Below are 24170 nucleotides of genomic sequence, written 5' to 3' on the forward strand. Positions count from 1 at the left end.
AATGTATGTATCATAGGGTAAGGCTAAGAAAGAGAGCAAAGGATCAAGAACCTATTTGAAGAAATGATGGCTAAAACATCCCTAACCTGGTAAATGAAAAAGATACAGAAGTCCAGGAAGCTCAGAGAGTCACCAACAAGATGAACCAAAGAGGCCCCACTGAGATACATCCTAATTAAAATGGAAAAAAAGTCAATGACAATGTCACCCAAATATATTCAATTAAAAAATTAAAAATACAGACAATAGTGCAGTGAAGGCTTGGGGTGGGGAGCGGGGGTAGGAAAAAAGGGGTTAATGGGGAAAAGGGGGACATATGTAATACTTTCAACAATAAAGATTTATAATAATAATAATAACAATAAAATGTTCCTTAATATCTTTCTGCTGGTATATGAAAGCCTCTCATCAATTTTCTCATAAGTGACATGTTGGAAAAAAAATTGTCATACACTTAGAGTTCTTTTGACAGCCTGTTATTACATTAGGACTTAACATACACACACATCCTTCTTGTGGTTAAATTTCAATTTTTAATATAATACAATTCCTGGAGTATTCCCAAGTTGCAACTGTAAAGTTACTATAAAGGTAATTGTTTACTTAGCAAAGTGAAAATGAATTTTTATCACAGTAAAAAAAAAATGTTTGCAACTTTAGTTTAGCACTGCTCTGTGTCTTTGGGCAAGTGTTACAATATTTTATTATCCTCACCTGAAAATGGATTAACGTGTGCATTACAATGCTTTTATGTGTTATAACTTCATAATAGTTCATAGAGTGGTAAGAATAAAACTGTTCTATCAATTTTTGATCCATTTTACATACAGTGCAAATAAGTCTAACATAAACATGTTTCTTTTGAGGAAAAAAACATTAGATATTAAAACTTTGGTCAAACTAATTTAACCAGAATGCCATAATAGAAATGGTATAGGATAGATTATATGTTTTATTCATTAAAATAAGATGAGTGTATAATGCATGGAATGAATGCTTGAAAGTGAGCACTCACTAAAGCCTTATTATGAGCAGAAAAATTCTAATTGTACTTTTATTTTACACACATTAATATTCTGATGGTATCTTTCATGAGCAAGGCACGTTCATAAATGTAACAGCACCTCTTCTCTCACCTTCTAGCTAGTTTTCCTTTCTTATTTTTCCTATATTAATATTAATATTATAGCCCTAACTGGTTTGGCTCAGTGGATAGAGCGCTGGCCTGCGGACTGAAAGGTCCCAGGTTCGATTCCGGTCAGGGGCATGTACTTTGGTTGCGGGCACATCCCCAGTAGGAAGTGTGCAGGAGGCAGCTGATTGATGTTTCTCTCTCATCGATGTTTCTAACACTCTATCCCTCTCCCTTCCTCTCTGTCAAAAATCAATAAAATAAAAAAAATATTAATATTATAAACAGGATCGGTCTATTAAGACAAGTTCGCTCATCTTTTGTAAAACAGAGTTAAAGGGACAATAAAGAAATAAAGTAAAAGTTAACCTTAGGTTATACTTTTAATACTCAGCAAAATTTTATTTCCACGATATAAAAGACTATGAAAGCTCTCAAGTGGCTATTGAAGATTTAGTGCATGCTACTGACTCAGACCTGGAAGCACACACAAACAGAAAAATATGCATTGGCAATAGATTTGAAGAAAATAGAGAAATCCCCTCCATGTATCCTACCTCGCCCTCTCAAACATACACACCCACCACAAAAATGACATGCACATCGCATCAGTAACAGGCTCCCAAGCATCAGCATTTTCACTATTTCCTCAAGTGCTAATATATAAAGAGGTAGAAATGGTCAAGAATTATTTAGGGGACACAGATTTTAGGTAACAAACAGCAACATAATCATATATTTCAAATTTCTAAGGGATAGAACACAAAACAGTAAGTAATGCCTTTGAGAAAGCTCAATTTTGCCTCTGATTTTTACATTGAAAATAAATTCCCACATCAATATTCATATCGAACATCAGACACCAACGTAAAGGCAGCAAGGATGAGATACCGACTAGGGCCAGTCACCTTGTGCCCTGTCTCAGGGTGTGAAGATCTGGGTATTCCTGCAGAGTTTAGACATTTCCTCCAGCCCCTGACAGGAGCGGAAGAGAGAGCTGCTGCTTCATTAGAGGGGAAGGATTCTGGACAGAACACCAACAAAGAGCTCAATCCAATGTGTGGTGAGTGGTTTATGTAGTGAAATAGGTGATATTTGCACAAGGGGCAAAGGCTATCATCAAAACCAATGGAAGATATTTTTAAAAGCTGATATGATGCAAAAAAGAGGCCTGCATTTGTTTTGTAATATAAAGATATTTTATGAATGTATTTAAATGTAATTAAGGACCCCTGTAGACTTGTCCCTCTGTGTATGTGTGTATGTCTTTATGAACAGAGAATTTTCTGGAAGAACCCATGAGGAACCATTACCGATATTTACCTCTGGGGTATGAGATTATGTTAAGCCCCTGAGATATCAGGATTGATTTGTGAACAAAGTATGGGCTAGGATGATTCTGACCAATGCAGGGATAACTGGTGTGGGAGACACATGAATCTGAATCATTTATTTCATGTCCCCATCATAGAGGACATGCTCAAATTGCTATTGCCTAAGAGTGAATATTGGTCTTCACTATACTTGTAAAGTCAGGAAATACCATCTCTTGTGAAGTCCTCAAAAATGATAAATGGCTGTCTTAGTGGGAAGAAAATGACAACATAACTGATAACAGAAATTTGAATCTCTTGTCATCATTTGCTTTCCTTATAGTGAACTGATGTGAGGGCACATCTGCAATTTACATCCTATTTTCTCACATGAGATAAATTTCAGGACTTATAAATTTTTTCTACCCACGTTTTGCCAAATATAATGTCAAAATTTTCCATAGATAATGCACAAGGTTTGGGAGATGGACACAAGTAATCACTGGCCTTATACCAAGGTACAGTTTTTCAATAAGTATCTTTAAAAACCTGGACAAAAAAATAAATAAATAAATAATAAAATAAAAACCTGGACAAAGCTGCTCATTGTGTGTGTGTGTGTGTGTGTGTGTAAGAAAAAAATGAAAGAGGTATCAGAGCTAAATTAATCTGGATCTAGTCCTCTTGGACTGCTCATTGCAGCTGAAACAATGAATAATTTGGTTAGTGGTGGCTTATTTAGGCAGTTGCTTAAGTAGTATAATAAACATCATCTAAGGCGAAGTGCACTAAGCATAATTTTGGGAGCCAAAAGAGCTTTTGCAAGAGCATCTTCCTAACACAGTCATGAATTCAAATGGTGTGCTTTTGGGTGGTCTATATAAAAGAATCAAAAGAGATTATTTTGCTATAAAGGCCATAGAACAGATAAAGTAAAATGTTCTGTTTTGCTTTTGTAAATACTAGTTTCAATTTACTCAGTAATGTATTTAATCAATGTCCTAATCGAATTGGGATCCTTTCTTCCTCTAAAAACCCATGCAAATGTATTATACTCAATAATCAGATATTTTATGCTAATTTAATATGCCATATATTTATCCATTCAAGGTTAAAATGAAAACAGAGTTATACAATTCTTGAGGGGAAAAAATGTGTGCAATGAAAGTTTGAAATAGCTTATTGATATATGTTAATATTCTTATTAATCTTGAAAATAGTGCTAATTCCCATTTACAAATATAATTTATACTGGCATCATATTATGTAGAGGGGCAAGAAGAATAGCTATGAGGAAAGACACAATCTGCATTTGAATATAAAAATTCATGGTAATGTTATTGTGTAATTTCATAATTTATACCAACTATATCAGGCTTATGATCTCTACAAGACATGCTTTGAAAGTCAAATGACTAGAGACTTGCATATAAAATGATAATATCTGGGTAGCACATAAATAATGCAAGAGTTTACATTGAAATGTTCACATTAACTTTATCTGAATTGCATTTGGCAAAGTGAATTCCCTTTAAATCCACTCATTCCTTAGGCCAGGCAACAACTTTGAATCTTCTACTCTTTTTATCTTCTTTTGATTCATTATAGCTAAATCAACCTAGTTTCAAATTTTAGGCCTTTAAATATAGAAATTTAAAGTTTAAATAAACTTTTGCACAAATTGTATAATCTTATCTTGCCTAAAATCAAAGGAGAAAGAATGTTTTAAAAAGGTAGAAGTCATAGAGAAATATTGGTCTTCCCTGACTTGTCTCTCTAGTCAATCTACCTTTTAACACTTTCCCTGACTAGAAATCATGATCTTGAATTTTCATCAATGATTATTCAATATGCATATTACATGGTGATTTTTCAATCAACAGAGGTCAAAGGTACTTTTTTTTTAATTCTTACTCTAATACATGTTTAAAAATAGGGAGGGAGGGAGGGAGAGAGAGAGAGAGAGAGAGATTGGTTGATTGGAGAGAGAGAGAGAGATTGGTTGATTGGTTGCCTCCCATAGGGATCAAACACAAAATAGAAAATGTAGATATGTGCCCTGACCAGGGAATCAAGCGAGCAACCTTTCAGTGCACAGGACAATGCTCAACCAATTCAGCCACTCAGGCAGGGCAACAAAGGTGCTTGTAAAATTATTTTTGACCACTGACTTTTCCACATCCTGAAACAAACATTGCCTGAGAAAACCTCCTCCCCACTCAACATAGGTATCACTTGTCAAGGTCAACTGCAATACAAGGTAAACAATGAAACCTACAACTCAGCAGCCTCATGTATCAGAAATATTGATTGGTTTGATATTAATTCTGTAAGTGCCAGACCATGGCTTTCTTGGAGGAAGTCTTCCTTCCTAAAGTAAAGACAATTTTATAGTGAAATTCTTTGAATTCAGGGGCAGAGGAGGCTTTTCCCATTGCTTACACCAGAGGTTCTGAACCTGTGGGTCGTGACCCCTTTGGCGGTCGAACAACCCTTTCACAAGGGTCACCTAAGACCATCCTGCATATCAGATATTTACATTACGATTCATAACAGTAGCAACATTACAGTTATGAAGTAGCAACAAAAATAATTTTATGATTGGGTCACAACATGAGGAACTGTATTTAAAGGGCCAGAAGGTTGAGAACCACTGGCCTACACAGATGTCTTCTCCTCCCCCGATATTCTATGCTAAGAGAATTCTAGAAGATACAAGGAGGGAACACACACACACACACACACACACACACACACACTATGCTGTCCCACGGGGATGAATTATGATTGTTCTAAATGAATCATTACAATCTCATTCCTTTAGATTAATGGTCGGGAAACTCATTAGTCAACAGAGCCAAATATCAACAGTACTTCTTCAAAATAGACTCGCCCAGGCCGAAAACCGACTTCTGCGCATGGGCCACGAAGTTTCAATCATACTGTACGTGCGCCCGCACGTGGTATTTTGTGGAAGAGCCACACTCAAGGGGCCAAAAAGCCTCATGTGGCTCACGAGCCTCAGTTTGCAGACCACGGCTCTAGATCATAGATTTCACCTTAATTAAAGTCAGCTAGGTAGCATTTATATAATATGTTGCTTCCTTGATAAAAAGATACAAACCAAACCTATGTAGGCCTTTGCCCTTTATAAAAAATAATTTGAAATTTTATTTTTTATCATCTTCAACTCTCTGTTTGGAATAGATATAAGAAACCTGGTACTATGGTAGCCCTCTTATGACAAGAAGACAAACATAAGTGAAAGATTATAAGCATTTAGAGATGCCAGCCTTGCCATTGTGGAGTCAGAGAATAAATGGCATTAACTGCCTACTTACGGTCCTCTATTTATGTGAAACTAATAACTCACAACTTTTATTAAACAACTATATTTGAATTTTCTTTTACTTGTAGCCAGAAGCATTTTTAGTTTATTTGATTTGTAATGTGCTACTCACTTGAGTGATTTGTTCTTAAGCTTGAAATTGATATTGCACATTGAGCCTCTTATATTGTTCCTTTTGGTCAAATCCTTTTATTTAGAGGTTCACATTGTGCTGAGTAATTGTTATAATATGAAAGCTCTACAAAAGTCTGACAGGCAGTATAAATATGTGAAGTATGCAAGAGTAAGAATACATTACAAAAGGTGAGCATCAGGGTAAACTAGGGAGAGAATGGCTCATCCATGAGGGCCAATCACTGTTTGTCTGAGGAAATGTCATCCCAATATGCCAGATCTTCCAAGTTATCAAAAGAAATATGGATTTATATGCAAATGTTTGAAATATTCAAATAATGACAAGTAAATCTTTTAAAAATATTTTGCCAATATTTGAACCAACATCACTAGGGTCAATTGGAACACATCGGTGGGCAAGCCAGATTACTATTTTTGAGTTAAATTCTTTAAACAAGAAGATTGAGGCAATGTCTTTTTGATATATATCACTTTGGAAAAATGATGTAACATGCAGCTTTCTTTGATTGTTTTTTCGACTTCACAATTACATAAATAGATCTTAAATTCTCTCAAGCCATGAGCATTTCAACAGAAAGTCTGAACCAGCTGCAAACACATATTTAGGTTTTTCACATTCCTTTAAAAAAGCTTTCATTTCAACTGAAAAGTTGAGATAGAAAATGATCCCATGCTAAGCAGATGGCTACTGGGAACTTCATGCAAAAAACAAAAATGGGGGTCAGTTTCTGCATGAAAACCATTAGAAAATTCAGCGGGTATTTCTGTGTTGTGAAGTGCACTAAGGACTCTCTCTTCATCTGGTTCAGTCATGTGCTATGCATATCCCTGTGAGCATAGAATTGAGCATATTTTGTATTACAGCTGTTAGGTTTGAAAAATATTTTAGAGATGTAGTGATGATAATGATGTTAAAGAGATTTGTGTCCTGAGAATAAAAACTTCTAAGTGGGCTGAAGAGTCAAGACAGCAACCTTAGTCATTGGACTGATATGCACAATATATGATGATGAGTTAAGTCCTTTTTCACTCATATCTCACTAATTCACTATACAGCTCTGTCAAGAGCCTCTGTGACTACGTAACATAAAAGGCATTAGTGACTGTGGTGGAGTTTCACTGTTGCCTAACTGGTGTCCATTCTCTCCTTTTGATTTTCATAATCGCATCTGAACTTTCATTAGGAATTTTTGTCTATTTCCTTTTGTATAAATAAAATGGTTTGAGTGAGACTAATTCCACCCAAGCTGCATAGATGGATTGGATCTCTATATACTGAGCAACATAGAGCATCTCATCTTCATAGTAACTGTCTCTGGGATGTCGTGAGGTAGGGAAGAGAGTGTAATAGCTCAGAAGGATTATGCTTATATTAAAAAATGCATTCCATCTAATATGACTGGGGTATATATAGTAAAGAAGAACAGTAGGGAAAAAAACAAAACAAAACTAGAGATATAGACACAATCTAGAACTTGCAAATCATTGTAGAGCATGGAAAAGATTAAAACTTTATCCTGATGTCGTATCATTGATAAATTTTAAGCAAGTGACTCGCATAGTCATATTTGTGTTTTTAACTAGAGAGGAGGTGAGGTGCCTTGGCTGTAAAGAGCCCACTTAGGAGGCTATTGTAGCAATCCAGTTAAAAGATGATAGAGATTCTGACCAGTGTGGTACTTTACAGGTGGAATTAATAGACACGGCCCAGTGGTATATAGATGCTTTGCCTCCCAAAAGTCAATATTTATAAATATGACAGGAGTGGGAGATAGGCTTGTAAGATTTCAATGACATAAAAAGTCATTCTGAAGTAAGGAGCCAATGCATAGAAATTAATAACTTTGTACTAAACTTTGAAGAATAAAAAGTTTGATAAACAGAGATAGAGGTCAAAGAAGCAACATCTGTGAACATGGTAGAACTGGAAGGACAAAGAGCTTTGTGTAGGGCAAAGAGTAATTACACACATTTGGGACACAAAGGGAACACTTACTGCAGATATAAAAAACAATGTCAGAAAGTCAGGTCTGGACTTACTGTGTTGGCCTTGATACCAGATAGACTCATTTGTACATTATTCAACAGAAGACACTGGATCATTTAAGATTTTCAGGAAATCAACTTAGCCAAACAAAGCTTTGCTTGATAGTATGGATCTGCAGTAGTAGGAACATGGCTTCTGGAGTCCCAGGTAGGGAGGGGACTAAAAGGGGCCTTCTGTGCAATGGAAATGCAGAAGCATTAGCTGGGTTTGTCGATATCAATACATAACTGGAACCCTAGCTGGTTTGGCTCAGTGAATAGAGAATCGACCTGCAGATTGAAGGGTCCCGGGTTCAATTCCAGTCAAGGGCACATGCCTAGGTTGCGGGCTCAATAGGGGGCATGCAGGAGGCAGCCGATCAATGATTTTGTCTCATCATTGATGTTTCTAATGTTTTTATCTCTCTCTCCTTCTCCCTTCCTCTCTGAAATCAATAAAAATTATATTTAAAAGAAACTTAACTGGAGAAGTGGTAGTGATGATAGTATAAAGGTGAGCAAGGCTTCAAGTTTTATTAGTTAAGTGGGTACTAATACCATCCATATAAAAAGACAATCAAGAGAATATTATATTTTGGTGAAAGAAGGATAATTGTACAAATATCTTAAAGTTGTTATGATGCCATTGCCATATTTCCGAAGAACCAGGTAACACTAATTGTAACTGACATGGGAACAAACGAGCATATAGCTGTTTCAAAGCGCACGTGTGCTTACACTGTGGACACATCAAACATGGGTACCGATGGTCATTTGCATGTGTCTAATGCTGACCTTCCTCCACCATCCATCACTAGATGGTAAATTCATGGAGGCCAGGAATTGTGTTTTCTTTAGAATTATTAATGTTTGGAATACTAAAGTGTCTTGAGATCTGTTGAGTAAATGGCTAAAGCCTCTTACACAAAGCTCCTCATGACATCCTTGACTTTTCTACACTGATTTTGAGGAGTATCCCCTTGCATAATGTCTTTGTCTCTGCACTTTGTATCCTATTTGTCTACTTCACTAACTCCCTTATTGGCTCCTCCATGCATGTGTTTTCAGCACAAGGCCAGCAAAAGGGGAAGTTCTGCTGAACCCCAGTTAACTGAGGAATCATCAGAAACTTTTCTTTATTCTCTGCTGATTATTCTTTATTCCGCCTTCCTGGTTTGTAAGAAGAATCTAATGTGTAGACGAAAACGTGCCTAAGGATCCCAGAAGACTTAAATATCTAAATTGTGATTAAAAAAACACACATAAAAAAGCAAAGGAGTCAGAATAGATGATTATAACCTTCAGCTCATTTCCCCCAAATTTTCTATTATAGCTTTCTAAATTCCAGGTACTTTTCAGTTGCTTTATAACTTAATTCTTTCTGCTTAATTGATATTTCTTGTTAGTTTGTTCGAACTAATTAAGATTTTATTGTGTGAAAGTTAAAATGACATTTATTTGAGTACTATTTTCAAGTCTAATTGGGTTATTAAGTAAAATGCATTTGAACAGAAATAGATTTTATTTTAACAAGCAAAGATTCCAATTCTTTTCAAGACTATTAGGAAAGTGCTTTTCTTACATGTAAAGAAATATAAAACATGCCCAATCCTCTAACATTTTGCCCTACTAAAACCATTTATAAGCCATTTTAAGAAATGTATATCTAAAAAAAAAGAATATCTGATACAGACTTCTGAAACAAATTTAGAAATGGCAAATAAGGCATTGTGAATGTGTTATTTTTTTCCTTTTCATATAAGCTACTACTGTATCATGGAAGCCTTCAATACACTCATGTACAAAGAGATTTTTCAAAGATCTTGAAGTTCTAATAAAAAAGATTTCAGTGCTATACCTGCAAAAGCATCCTTCCAAATTAGCTTTATACATTGAAGTCAAGCAGCTTTTAAAATAGTTTTTAAAATTATTTAACAAAATGAAAGATAAAGAATGACCTCACTGGGAATTTTATAGCACAATATCACTCAGGTCTTTCTGTGGGACAATACTAAGATGGTAATGAATCCGAGGTCACAGTTGGTGTCAGGGATAAAGGGTAATATGCAGAACAAAAAATGAGTCAAGGAAAGCATATCAAATTATAAGCTTCTCAAGGGTTAGGGTCATAGCCTCTAAAGATTTCATGTTGATTCTTCACCAGGCTTAGCAGATGTTACTTCTATTAGTAAGAACCTAATAAATAATGTTCAAACTAAATCACATTTGTTTTTGTTTTTGTAAAACTGCAACATTATAAACCGAATAGGAGGAGCTGAAAAAACCTGGAGTCCAGCAATAGTGAAACAGACAAAATGTCAGTCTTCCCGGACACTTTTGTGCTGTCCAGTATGCCACCCAACTTCAACAGGTCTTCCGAAGAATTAGACCTTTAATCCCTCAAGCCACAGTCCCGAGCCCTTTGCTCTCTGCCAAGAAAGGAGCTGAATGCAGGTGACAGAGTGAATCTTTGAGGGGTTCAGTTGTCAGTCTTCCTATTTATCCTGCCCACACCCATATTTTATCAGGGCCATGATTATTTAACTAATCCTTGTGATACTAGATACTAGTAATCTTGTTACCACTGCCAGGATGAAAAAACACACACGAGGATTTGGAATGCTGAGGGAAAAATAGGTGTATATATAATGTGGAGAACGGGAAGGAAATAAAACAAGTTTCCTATCTCATCATAAGGGAATTATGGATTTGTTATATGTTTTGGTTTATCCAGATTAAGAACACCTGACAAATGCAACTGTGGGATGGTCTACATACATGAGGAAAATACATATATATGTCCACAAAATAGACATAGTTAATATTGGGTTAGACAGAGTTTGATAATCAACTTATTTAAATTTTATTCAAAGAAGTGTTCATTTTACTAGAGTCAGCCACTCAAGCAGCTCCTGACTATTTGACCTTTGATAGAGTTTTCGTGAACAATTGAGGAGGGAAGCTGAAGTGAAAACCCTAAAGCAGAGGTTACCAACTCCTAACTTTAGGGGTTGCTTGGAGTTCTGCTTGCCCCTTTTTCCCCCACTCCCTCATAGCAAGGGTATTAGCAAGGTCAAGACAGGATTGCCCTTTAAACTGCAAAAGAAAAGAAAGAACTGGAAAAGCCCTGAGTACCAAGTATGAGAACATGAAAGATACGCGACCTGACACCAACTTCTACTGCTGGTCCTGGATCCAAGGATGGAAAGGAGACACTGTAGTTTCCTGTGATCTTGCAAAGCTCATTAGAATTAGAGGTGCCATACGAGGCAAACACTCTCAAATACCAAATGCTCAACTTTGCCTGCTATCAAAAATTCATGCACTCTTAGCAATGTGTAAGTGATTGAGGATTTGCTTTGCTTGGTGTCAAAGACTCATGTACTAGCATAGGAAATATAGTCAGTAACATCATAATAATTATGTATGATGTCAGGGGGGCACTCAACTTATTGGGGAGGAATCACCTCATAAGTTATATAAATGTCAAACAACTCTGCTGTACACCTGAAACTAATATAATACTGAATGTTGACTGTAATTTTAATTTTTTTAAATAAAAAGAACATCGTACTCTTTGTGAGCCTCTAAATGATTAAGGATTTGGGAATTCGTGACTTATATTTCATCACCACTAAGTTCAGAAATGGAGATGGAAAGTAATTAGCAAGTAGATGTATCACAATTTTTTTCTGAACCACTTGCACACTTCATCTCCAGCATTCCTTCCACACTGCCTCTCACTGCTCTGCACACATGCTCAGTTCTTTGGGATCCTGATTTCGTACAAGCCTTGAGACATCCTCCCACTTTATCTTTTTTTTTTTAAATATGTTTTCACTGATTTTTTTTAGAGAGAGAGGGAGAGAAAAACATTGATGGGAGAGAGAAACATTGATCAGCTGCCTCCTGCATGCCCCCTACTGGGCATCAAGCCGGCAACCCAGGCATGTGCCCTAAGAATCGAACCAGGTACCTTCTGGTGCATGGGGCAATGCTCAACCAACTGAGCCAAACTGGCCAGGACCTACTTTATCTTTTCAACTGTAGAAAATTTCTACTTAATCATCCACATAGAGTTTTGATGTTCTCTTCTAGTAATTTTCAGCTTTCTCTGACTCTTGACAACCAGTTCTTGCTCCCAATGTTCCATAAATCATCTATTTATACAAATTTACCTATTACAGTATAAACTTTTCAAATGAAAGCCAGGAATTATCTGAAACTATTTTTATTCCTACTTCCTAGCACATTTCCTGATTTTTTTTTTTAAATGAATGAGTAGATGTGTGGAAAAAATGCAATTTGTTTTTGAAAGGGATTAAACTATATGTGACTTTTAAACTTTTTTGAAGGGAATACAATTTTTCCTTCTCCCCCTGATATGCAATATTTTAAAGAATAATGTGAAAAAGTCCTACACTTGAGAATTGGAAGACCTAATATCTAGGTCACACTCTACCACTGCCCTGCTTTGTGTCATTTGATTTTTCTGGGCCTCACTTTCCTCAGGGATAAATCAGGGTGTCCTCAAGTCTGGTTGTGTCATTTCTTGGTAACTCTATCAGAGCACCCTCCTTTATTGGAAAGAAAGGCAACAAGCATTCATGGCAAACTTTCAGTGGACATACTTTCTTTTTATCAAACAGAAAATACAAGATGAAATAAAGCAAAGGCAATATCCCCAAACTATAACTAACTTTATTCCCAATATTCAATTCACCTTGGGTGGCAGGTGAGGCACATTCTGCACCTGTTTCTAGGTGGAGTTCCAACTTTTAAGCAGCATATGATCATATGTCATGTGTTATGTTGTCCTAAGGATAGCAAGTGCACGTGAGAACTGGTCTAAATATAATTGGCCTAACTTGGATTTGACCCTGACAATGAGCCAGACTGAAAGCTTTAATCAGAGTTCTACCCTTGATCAGAACAAAGGGGTGAATAAGTAGTTTTAGGATGTATAATTAAATTTGTGCTTTAATAAATGCTGGGACAAATACAAAATAATCCCCTGAGGTTTACAACCTTGATCAAGCTGTCTTGTATTTCCCTAATCTCTATCAAGAGTACACCCTCACAGCTAATTTTTAAAGATATGAGTTCTTAGAAATTAATACAAAGCAAATGGGAAACTTGATCTCAGCATAAAAGGACCTGCAGAAATAGCAACTGTTTGCCTTTCATCATATTGCTCATGGACACTTATGTGGCAGGTAGGCCAGGGGATCTATCTATCTATCTATCTATCTATCTATCTATCTATCTATCTACCTACCTATCTATCTATCTATCTATCTATCTATCTATCTATCTATCTATCTATATAAGCCTAAGCAACCGGAACGCCTGAACAACCAGAGCGACCGGTCTTTATGATGACACTGAACACCAGGGGCAGACGCTCAATGCAGGAGCTGCCCCCTGGTGGTCAGTGTGCTCCCACAGTCAACCTCCTGCAGCTGGCCAACCTCCCACAGTCCCTCCCCCTATCCAGCAGGCCCTGGACAGCAGCTGGCAGGAAGGCCCCAGTTGGCAGCCAGAAGGCTCCATTCAGCCTCGCTCACCGGCCAGACCTAGGGAATCCCACCCATGCATGAATTTAATGCACCGGGCCTTTAGTTTAAATATAAAAACAAGAAATCAAAACAAAAACATAATCCAGGCCAGTGTTGCTCAATGGTTGAGCATCGATCTATGAACCGGGAAATCATGATTCGATTCCAGGTCAGGACACATGCCCAGGATTTGAGCTCAATCCCCAGTATGGTGTGTGCAGGAGGCAGCCGATTTATGTTTCTCTCTCACATCAGTGTTTCTCTCTCCCTTCTTCTCTCTCTAAAATCAATAAAAACATATTTAAAAAATAAAACAATAGCATCAAACACCTATAGTTCCAGAAAACTGACTATATTAACAATTTTCTAAGGATTATTTAGTATCCTATATTTGAACACCATAAATAAGTTTGTATTTAAATTATTGCTTTTGTGACACAATATTATAAATAGATCAAAGCACATTTTAATTTGTCAGTTTTCACTGTCTCACACTTTGAGAAATAAAATAAGCATGTGAGAGTGTTTCTTCCATTTTTTCCCCCTTAACTATATAGTGGGGATGAATTCTTTCAGATAATTAATTTTTCCTGTTTGAAGTTACACTTGTTAAATAAAAAGACACTTAATATTAATGCCACTCACACAGCAGGCATTCAAATCAGCACAATGACTACTGCTGCCTATTGATTCTTGACAGTTAGGTTTCATCTCTTAATGCTTTGTTATAAGCAGGAGGGAGAATGATCAGATGTCTGTGCTCATTAAAGGTGTTGTCTAGAATTGCTGACAGCAGCAGTCACATTTTCATGGGCACCTGCAAGTCGTCACTTATGTTCTTTGATATAAAAGAATCATGTCCTTTTCACAAATAGTGACTGCATACACGCCGTGTCCTACTACATCCTTGGCATGGTAGGGAAATAAATGAAAGAGAAACAAACCACAGTGTCTGCCCTCTGGGAGCTTATATTTGATGATGGAAATACAGCATAAGTACTGAGACCAGTAGGATTCCACCTGCATATTGCAGACCAGATTAGACAAAACTTGCATGGAGAAGCCAGTCTTTAGCTGAAATAAATGAACTTCTATGCATTTGGCTTTTTGTAATCTGTGAGTTTATTGTTATCAGCATGTGTGTGACTAAAATTAGTATTGCCAGCTCTTCCCAGCACCAGTTCAACTCAGTTTTCATTAATATCCACAACTTAACCACCTGAACATTGTTCATCACTGAGCTGCCTTTGGGCCCTATTAAAGGGAGGTACACCCCCTTTACTTGACAATATGAAAGGCTAGGACTTGGCAGGGCCATGTAATTTCCCAAATGGACTGGACTTTCTGGCAGGCCCATGGAGTGCTTGCCATCTGTCATGACATCAAAGGATACAGATACTGTCCCATAAGACTTCACCTCCACCCATCTCCCCTGCCTTCCATCGAATTTCCTGTGCTGAAGACCCCCATGCGGAGGCAGTGCCCTCTGACTTACAGGTGATGCCATCCCTGTTCTTCAGTAAATGCTTTAAGACGTTCGTGTTCCCTGAGAGAGATCTGCAGGCCCCAGTGGGTCATGGACAATGAAAATAAAAAGTAGAATCTGTGTGCTTTCCAATTCATGCAAAATATATCCAAAGACTTGATAAAATCAACACAAACATTTCATAAATGGATTATAAAGTTTAATTAGTACTTTTTAAAGATAAATTCCAGATATTGTGCTCAAATAAAGCACTCATTTTTACTAGACACTGGAGAAAAAAGAATCCCTTCACTCTTCCCAATGTTTGAAATTAACTTCATGGGAAAATGTCAGGTCACCTCAGTTGTATAATCACTACAGTTATACCGTTATTGCAATTATTACACGGCTGTGGAGGGTCACAGGGCCTTACGAGGTCTGTGCCCCTGTTAACCCCCATGTCCTCTCGTCACGCTTGCTGACTCTCCCACTGCTCTAGCCACATTGTGCTTCTTTGCTGCTCCAAACTTTTACTCAGGACCAAGGTCTTCATATTCCCTCCACCTAAGAAACTCTTCCCCAGACATGTACACGAGCTTTTGCTCACATCCTTAATTGGATGTTCTGGTCATTTCCTTAGGAATGACTTCAGAAACTACTCCATTGAAAACAACACCCTCTTAATGGCATCTCCTTTTCTGTATACTGCTCAGCAACAAAGAGGGGGGGAAAAGCTATTGGTAACACATGGCAATTTGGATGGATCTTCAGGGCATTCTACTGAATGAAAAAAAAGCTTATAAACTTTATAATCCCATGTCCATACCATGCTGGATGTAACAAAATTATAGAGATGGAAAACAGTGGTTGCCCGCAATCGGAGAAGGGGCAGGAGGGTGGGAGATAATGGAGCAGCATGAGATGTCCTCTGTGGTCACAGAGCAGATCTCCCCCTCAATCACAGGGCGGTGCTTGTTACGTGATAACGTGAACTAGAATTATACACAAAGGCGTGCCGGAAATGAGTGGATGCAAAAACTGGCAAAATCTGAGTGAGTAGTTGGCTTAATTTGACTGTGCAGGCAACTTTTGATAAATGCACTATTCCTGGTTTTGGTAGTGCCTTATGGTTATGCCAGACGTCACCACTGGGAGAAGCTTGGAGATGGGTGTTGCAACTTTGTGAGTCTATATTTAAAAATAAAAGTAGTTTAAAAGTAAGATAAAAAAATTCTCCTTAGCACTTATTACCATCTTACATGCCATATAATTTATTTCTTTATTTTCTTTATTCTCTCTCTCTCAGTATATAAGCTCCATGCAGACAATGAATTTGTACTTGTTTTTGTTTAATGCTATGATCACAGCACGTAGACCAATGCTGGGCATGCATACACTCTCTATGAATAGTTATGATTAACGGATGCATTTTACTTTTAAAATCATCTTAACATTGTGATTAATATCATGACCTTTGATTTTGATCCCAGTTCTGCTATTATCTAGAAGGTCTTCATCAAATCTCTTGAACTTTTTCATCCAAAAATTAATAATGCTTAAAAGATTGAATTAAAAAAGCATCTACACACAGTAATACAGAGCTGGAGGAAGTATTACTTGAGATAAACTTCTTGGAAACAAATACAGTAATATGCTTCAGTACTCCTTACAAAATTAATATCATTTGACATGGTGATTTATCAGAAATGTGGACATAGTTGTAAGTGCAAGGATGTTCATCACAACATTATTGTATAGTGGGAAATGTGAAATAACCTAACTTTATAATAATAGGAAAAATGACTATCTGTTTTTATCTGTTGTACAGTAATTTGGGGCATTTTTCTGAAAACAAAGACCTCATTTTATTTTATAAATGAATAATAAATACAGATGTAATCCACAAGTCAATTAGTCAGATTTTAAATTTCTATTCCTTATTAACATTATGCCTATCAACAACATTCACTATTTAGAAAAATTCGCCTTTCACACTATCTTTTGCAACATGGCTGTATTTTACATTACACCTATAAATGCAATAATAATGTTGTCAATTATAAGGAAAAGTTAGCATGCAACCTATTTTGGTCTCAAGACATGATTAAATCTACAAATAAATATAATGAAGTTACTAATAAAATGCCCTACTCCAAGAATGTGGTATATATGATAGGCATACATATTGGGTGACATGAAATTTCAAAAAAAATTACAAAATGTTTCTCAACTCCACATATGAAGGAAAGTAATGACAAAATGATATCTCTATATTAAAAATTATTGTTTTCATTTGAAATAGTATAGGCATTTTCTTCTATTCAGAAAGAAAAATGATTAAAATCACTGTCAATTAGACACAATAAATTTAAGGGCACAATTATAGTTGCATGAACTAATTTAAGGTTAAAAATTATATGTGAAGAACCTCAATTATTTATCTATTTAATGAGAATCACATTTCACATTAATATTCTGGATTTTCATCATCTTTGCAAAGTATGATGACATATTCTTATTCTGAGACAGGATATTGAAAAGTTGTGAAGAAGAAGAAAGGATGCTGCATGTATCTTTTCAAAACAGTGTTTTGGATTTCTCCATATATATTCCCAGAGTGGGATCGCTGGGTCCAAAGGCAGTTCCATTTTTAATTTTTTGAGGAAACTCCATACTGTTTTTCATAGTGGCTGCACTAATTTGCATTCCCACCAACAGTGAATGAGCGTTTCCTTTCCTCCACATCCTTACCAACACATTTGTTGATTTATTGTAGATAGCCATTCTGATATATCGGAGGGGATATCTCATTGTGGTTTTAATTTACATTTCTCTGATGATTATTGACATCGGGCATCTTTTCATATGTCTATTGGCCATTTGTATGTCCTTTTTGTAAAAGTGTCTATTCAGGTCTTCTGCCCATTTTCTAATTGGATTGTTTGTTTTTGGTGTTGAATTGTATGAGTTCTCTCTATATTTTGGATATTAACCCCTTATTAGATGTATCTTTAAAGCAAATATATTGTTCCATTCAATAGTCTTTTCATTTTGCTGATGTTTTCCTATGCTGAGCAAAACTTTTTAGTTTGATGTAGTTCCATTTGCTTATTTTTTCTTTTGTTTCCCTTGCCCAAGAACATATATATATATATATATATATATATATATATATATATATGAAATGTCAGAGATTTTACTGTCTATGTTTTCTTCTAAAAATTGTATGGTTTTAAATATTACATTTAAGCTTTAATCTACTTTGAGATATATGCACCCCTATATTCATTGCAGTGTTATTTACAATAGCCAAGATATGAAAGCAACTAAAGGGCCCATCAGTTAACTAGTGGATGAAGAAGATGTGGTATATATATACTACTCAGCCATTAAAAAAATAAAATAAAATCTTACTATTTGTAACAATGGATGTCCCTATACAGTATTATGTTAGGAGAAATAAGTGAGACAGAGAAAGACAAATACCATATATACAAAATATATAAACAAAACAGAAAAAGACTCATAGATACAGAGAACAAATTGTGGGGTGCCAAATGGTAGGGGGGTTGAGGGGCTGGGTAAAAAAGGTGAAGGGATTAAGAAGCACCCATTGGTAGTTACAAAATAGCAGTGGTCCTCAACCTTCCTAATGCCGTGACCCTTTAATACAGTTCCTCATGTTGTGGTGACCCCCAACCATAAAATTATTTTTGTTGATACTTCATAACTGTAATTTTGCTACTGTTATGAATAGTAATGTAAATATCTGATGTGCAGGATGTATTTTCATTGTTTGCGACCCACAGGTTGAGAACCACTGGCTTAGGGAATATAGTCAATAATCCTATATAATAAAAGCCTAAAATGCTAAGTGTCTGGTCGTCTGGTCGTCCATTCAACCAATCAAAGCATAATATGCTAATGATATGCTAAGGCCGTTCAACTGCTCTCTATGAAATGCACTGACCACCAGGGGGCAGACGCTCTGACCAGGTTAGCTTGCTGCTGGAGTCCGGCTGGTTGGGACTAAGCGAAATGGGCCAGACATGCCCTAGAGCCCTCTCAAGGTCCCTCCCCAGCTGGCCAAACTCCTGTGTCCCTCCCAGGCCCAGATCCATGCACCAGTGGGGTCCCTTGGCCTGGCCTGTGCCCTCTCGCAATCCAGGACCCCTCAGGGGATGTCAGAGAGCCAGTTTCAGCCCGATCCTGTTCAACTCAGGAGCTGCCCCCTGGAGGTCAGTGCGCTCCCACAGGGGAGCACTGCTCAGCCAGAAGCCCTAAGCTGGGCTCACAGCTGGTGAGCGCAGTTGCAGTGATGGGAGCCTCTCCCGCCTCCGTGGCAGAGCTAAGGATGTTCAGGAGGAGTGGGCCTAAGCCGTCAATCAGACATCCCCTGAGGGCTCCCAGACTCAAGAGGATGCAGGCTGGGCTGGGGGGGAGGGTCCCGAGTGTATGAATTTCGTGCACTGGGGCCTCTAGTATTGTAATAACTATGTACAGTGCCAGGTGAGTACTAGAATTATCAAGGGGAACACTTTGTAAAATTCATGATTGTCTAACCACTATGCTGTGCATATAAAACTAATATAAAAGAGTATAAAATGTCAACTGTAATTGAACAAAGAGTAAAAAATACAAATTTTTAAAAAGCAGGGAATGTGTCCTTTGTCCCTGAGCCACGAAGCTTTGTCTTCTACCTCCCCCAATCATTCACTTGTTGAAAAAAATAAAATGACAATAGTGGGCACCTCCTTGGTTCTTGGTGTTGGGGACGCCACACAGACTAAGCTCCAGTTAGAGTCTTAAGCGATCTCTAAGGTGCAAGGGTAGAAAACTGGGTAAAAATGTAAATTAAGTATAAATAAGTAAAATGAAGTACAATTGTGTAATACTCCATTATGTTTCAGGTATACTGGATTAAATTTCATTTGTAAACACTCTTTAAAATGAAGTCTCTATGTTTTTACCATGAGCCTCGGTCATTTTCTGGCTGAGATCTTTTAAACAGTGGTAGCTTCATGACTGTAATTCCATTCTCTAACACTTCTTTCCTCAGAAATGCTGAGGTCCTTTCCATTTGGCTAATTACACCACCTTTGAGCTGCTAAATTACCAACACACAAGGTTTAACTGTTTTTCTTTTTTAAATAGCAGCATAATAACAACTAAAAGTTAATTAGAGAAAATTCCAATTAGAAAGCATACCTTAGTTCTTGGAATAATCAGAAAACATTACTACTGGCTTTCTTATTAGGTGTGCATATTCTGATTGTTGGTTTGTTTCTACTTGAAGTTTTCTATTTCAGTAAGAATTATTATTGTTTTGGAGAGGCATTGATTGGACTGTCGGGCCTTGGAGGGAAGGTAGGGGAGGGTGGGGGTAAGGGGGAAAGATCAACCAAAGGACTTACATGCAAGCATGAAGGTCTAGCCAATGGACACGGACAGTGGGGGGGTGGGGGTATGAGCGGGGGGGGGGTAGGGGGTAACGTGGGTATAAGGACACATATGTAATATCTTAATCAATAAAAAATAATAAAATAAAAAAAGAATTATTATTGTTTTATTGAAAAGTTAGCCTGTATTTGTTCCTATTCAAAATATATGTGACTAAATAAAGCAACTCTACTGCTTTTGTTGAAATCTCCAGCGAAAGGAGTCAGAGACTGTATATTCTGCAAGATATCAAACTTGACACATTAGTTGGAGAGTCACGCATCTCTTTCTTCCCGTGTTTATGGTATGATGTATTTCAGAGAGAAAACTGTTATCTTTCTTGGATGAAAGAAAGGCTTTGAAATTTCACTACCCCAACACAGTTTGCCCACGCAAAATTTTTTGTACAGTGCCTCTAATGAACAGTTATCCATTCACCTTTTGGAAATTTCTAAAGGAAGTAGCTGCTGCCTCCCACACTGGCTCTGAATTATTGAACAAGCCATTGTTAGAGAAGTCTTCTTCATGCTGAACCCAAATCCACCTTCCTGATGCCATTGAACATCATTGGCCTTAGTTTTGGATTGAAAAACACATCTAATTTCTATCTGCAATACTAACATATATATTACTCACCCCATATTTTTCCAAATTTCTCATCCCACAACTACATATTTAATTCATTCATTGTCATTTCTAAATTTTTGAAAATTATGGTTGTCTTCTATACAAGTCTTCAGTTGGGTACAGCACCCAGGTGATCTCCAGTTGGGACTTAGAGTCCCGGGATATGAGCCTTCAGTGTCCTGGAGCAGCACCAGCAACAGAAACCTAAGGAAGGTTAGGCCTACACATGTAGGTTTAATTTTTTTGTACACATATTAATGAAAAATAAAAATAGGTGAAATCAATGACTAACATATTTTACTTAATTGAATGTACATAAACATTATGTCAACATGCTATATTTATAATTCATTATTAATATTTTGCTTTTTTTACTAAGCTTTCAAAATCTGGAGTGTGTATATTTACACTTACTGCAAAACTCAATTTAAACTAACCATATTTCAAGTGTTCAGTAGCCATGTGTGGCCAGTGGCTACCATACAGGACAGCACAGTTCTAGAAAGTTTAATTTTATAAATTGGCCTAAAAACATATCAGTGCTTTTAAAATTCCTACCAGACTAACTTTATACTGAGTTTATGGTCAATAAAATACCCAAGGTGGCATGTTAGTTACTTTCCCTCATCCTACATTTTAAGAACCACATTTTTATAAAACACATGTGTTGACTTGGACCAGCATTCCCATCTCTAGATCATCTGTAATTTTGCTTCTGTAGTCTGCTAATTCAACTCTTCAGTCTAGCTTACTTACTCAAAACTTTTATAGGGATTCATTGATTGATTGATTGATTTAAAACAGCTTTATTCACATTGAACAGGAAAGGACCATGAAAATAATACAGGCTTGTGACATACTGAAAGAGGCTGTCACACATAGTATTAATCAATCACCGGGTAGTTACCCAGCTTTAAAACCACCTAACTTCACCAGCATTCACATGTCATCTCCTCCTAATACCACCATGTTTTCACGACGTACTGTGCAAAGCCTTCATGCAATTCAATTCCTTCATCACAGGATCTATGGCAGCCAATGACTCTCAACTCCTAGTTTTCCTGGCCTAGTGTGCTCCCCTCTCTCCTGGAATCCCAGCCACCCCCAGGTGAGAAGAATATAGCAGCAGTGAAGATTTGTGAGTTCAAAACCTAGGTCAAAAAAGGCATAGCAGACTCCACCTGCTGCCTTGTATCACCCACTCTGGGAGAATGCAGCCGCTGGGCCATGAGGACATCTGGTAGCCCCATGGGAGGGGTCCACCTGGAGAAGACCTGAGGCCGTCAATCAACAGCAAGAATTAACTTGCCAGCCCAGTCGTGAGCCACCCCAGAGGCAGATAATCCAGCTTCCATCAGGGCAACATCTGAAAGCAAAGGTGTAAGGACAGGTAGGACCAGTGTAGCTCAGCCCTTCCAGAACTCCTGACACAGAGGCCATGAGGATAAGTCACTGTTTATGCTACTAAGTTATGAAGTAATTACACACAGTATTAGGTTACCAGAACACCTTAATGCTCAATCGGACAGTATTTTGCTAATACAGTGTTTCTCCAAGTATTCTAATGGTTCTGTCTATAAATGGAAAATATATACACATTCCTATGACACGAACAAGACTCAAATGAGATAAATGAATATATTAATAGTGGTTTTCCTCTAAAAGATAAATACAAGCATTTTAATTATCTTCATTTTTTAAGTATTTTCAGATTCTCTATAGTAAACATATTATTTTCAAAATCAAAATAAAATAAATGCCTTGTGGATAAAATAGCAATAAACAGGTAAATATATTAATAGCTACTACAAAAAGGGAAAGTTGTAAAATACAATCTTCCAAAACTTAAGTTTTCTTCCCTGCCTTCTTTTTCCCCCTCCTAGGATTGTTCTGCTTTAACAAAGAAAACTATTCCCAAAAGGATATTAATATCTTTTTCATGCGTTATTACCCCTCTTCAGTTAGAAGGAGGGTAACTAGGAAGGCAGTTTAGCAGCAGCTACAACAGAACATAGAAAGTGCATTTTATGGTCCCTGGAAGGCAGGAGGTTCTGAGAGTCAACTTCAAGTTCCATATATTTGAATACAGTCCCTTTTTTACGGTGCCGTTTCTCTGAGTTTATTATTAATAAGATTATTTGAAATATCAGTGTGCCCAAGTATATGAATCTTAATAGCTTAGACAATCCCATGACCAGAACCTCTACGCCCACAGACTTCTTAAATATGTGTCTGTAATTGTAAAGCACTGAAGTATTAAGACCCAGAAATTAATTAGATAATTCACTAGAGAAGAGTTACTACTTCAGGCAGCAGTGTATGCAGGATTTATTGTACAGTGATTTCTTCTTAGTTAAAATAGATATTTATCATACAGAGGGCCTCGTCTACAGAGCTCCAGACCAGTAGGAACATAATTGAAATGAACGCTCTTTTCGATGCTTCTATGTACAGACCGTCAAACCTCAGAGGGAAGGTAGGGGAAGGTGGACGGCGGGTAAGAGATCAACCAAAGGACTTGTATCCATGCATATGAGCATGACCAATGGACACAGAAAATAGGGGGGTGGGGGCATGTGTTGGGGGCAGGAGCAGGCGGGGAGATGTCGATGGGGGAAAAAAGAGACATATGTAAAACTTTCAACAACAAAGAATTAAAAAAAATAGAAATGAACACATCTAGCTCTGGAGAATATCAACACTGTGCTTTTGCAGAGCGTCAGCTCTGGTGGACGGGCACCCATACGCCACTCCAGCACACGTACAACTGATCCAGTCCTTCCAGAGGGACTTCAAAAAGTCATTCCATTTTACTTTTCTTTTCAGAAAGAGCCTATTCTCCTGAAGATTTATGCCCCATTATAGATAAAGGACAGTTCTAATTATGCCAAAACAATAGTTACTTTAATTAAAGTGTCTGATCCCAAGCATAAGACATAATAAGGCAGTTTACAATGTGAAATAAATAGTTAATTAAACTATTCATTAGTCCATTTAATGTGCATTGTTAAATCAAATAATAAAAAATATAAATGAGTATTATTTTAAAGAGTTTTTAAAATATTTTTCTATTATTTTCTAAAAAAGAAATATATATATATATATATAACAATTGCCTTTTCAAGGA

The 24170-nt window shown here is 37.0% G+C and overlaps 1 protein-coding gene across 2 annotated transcripts in view; it reads right to left on the reverse strand.

The window, feature by feature from the left end:
* DPP10 (dipeptidyl peptidase like 10) overlaps nt 1–24170 on the reverse strand; it is a 478664-nt gene that overhangs the window by 283739 nt on the left and 170755 nt on the right. The gene's annotated exons all lie outside the window — the stretch shown is intronic.

This window comes from Myotis lucifugus, unplaced genomic scaffold (genome assembly GCF_000147115.1).
Source record: "Myotis lucifugus unplaced genomic scaffold, Myoluc2.0 scaffold_370, whole genome shotgun sequence".
Taxonomy (NCBI): Eukaryota; Metazoa; Chordata; class Mammalia; order Chiroptera; family Vespertilionidae; genus Myotis; species Myotis lucifugus.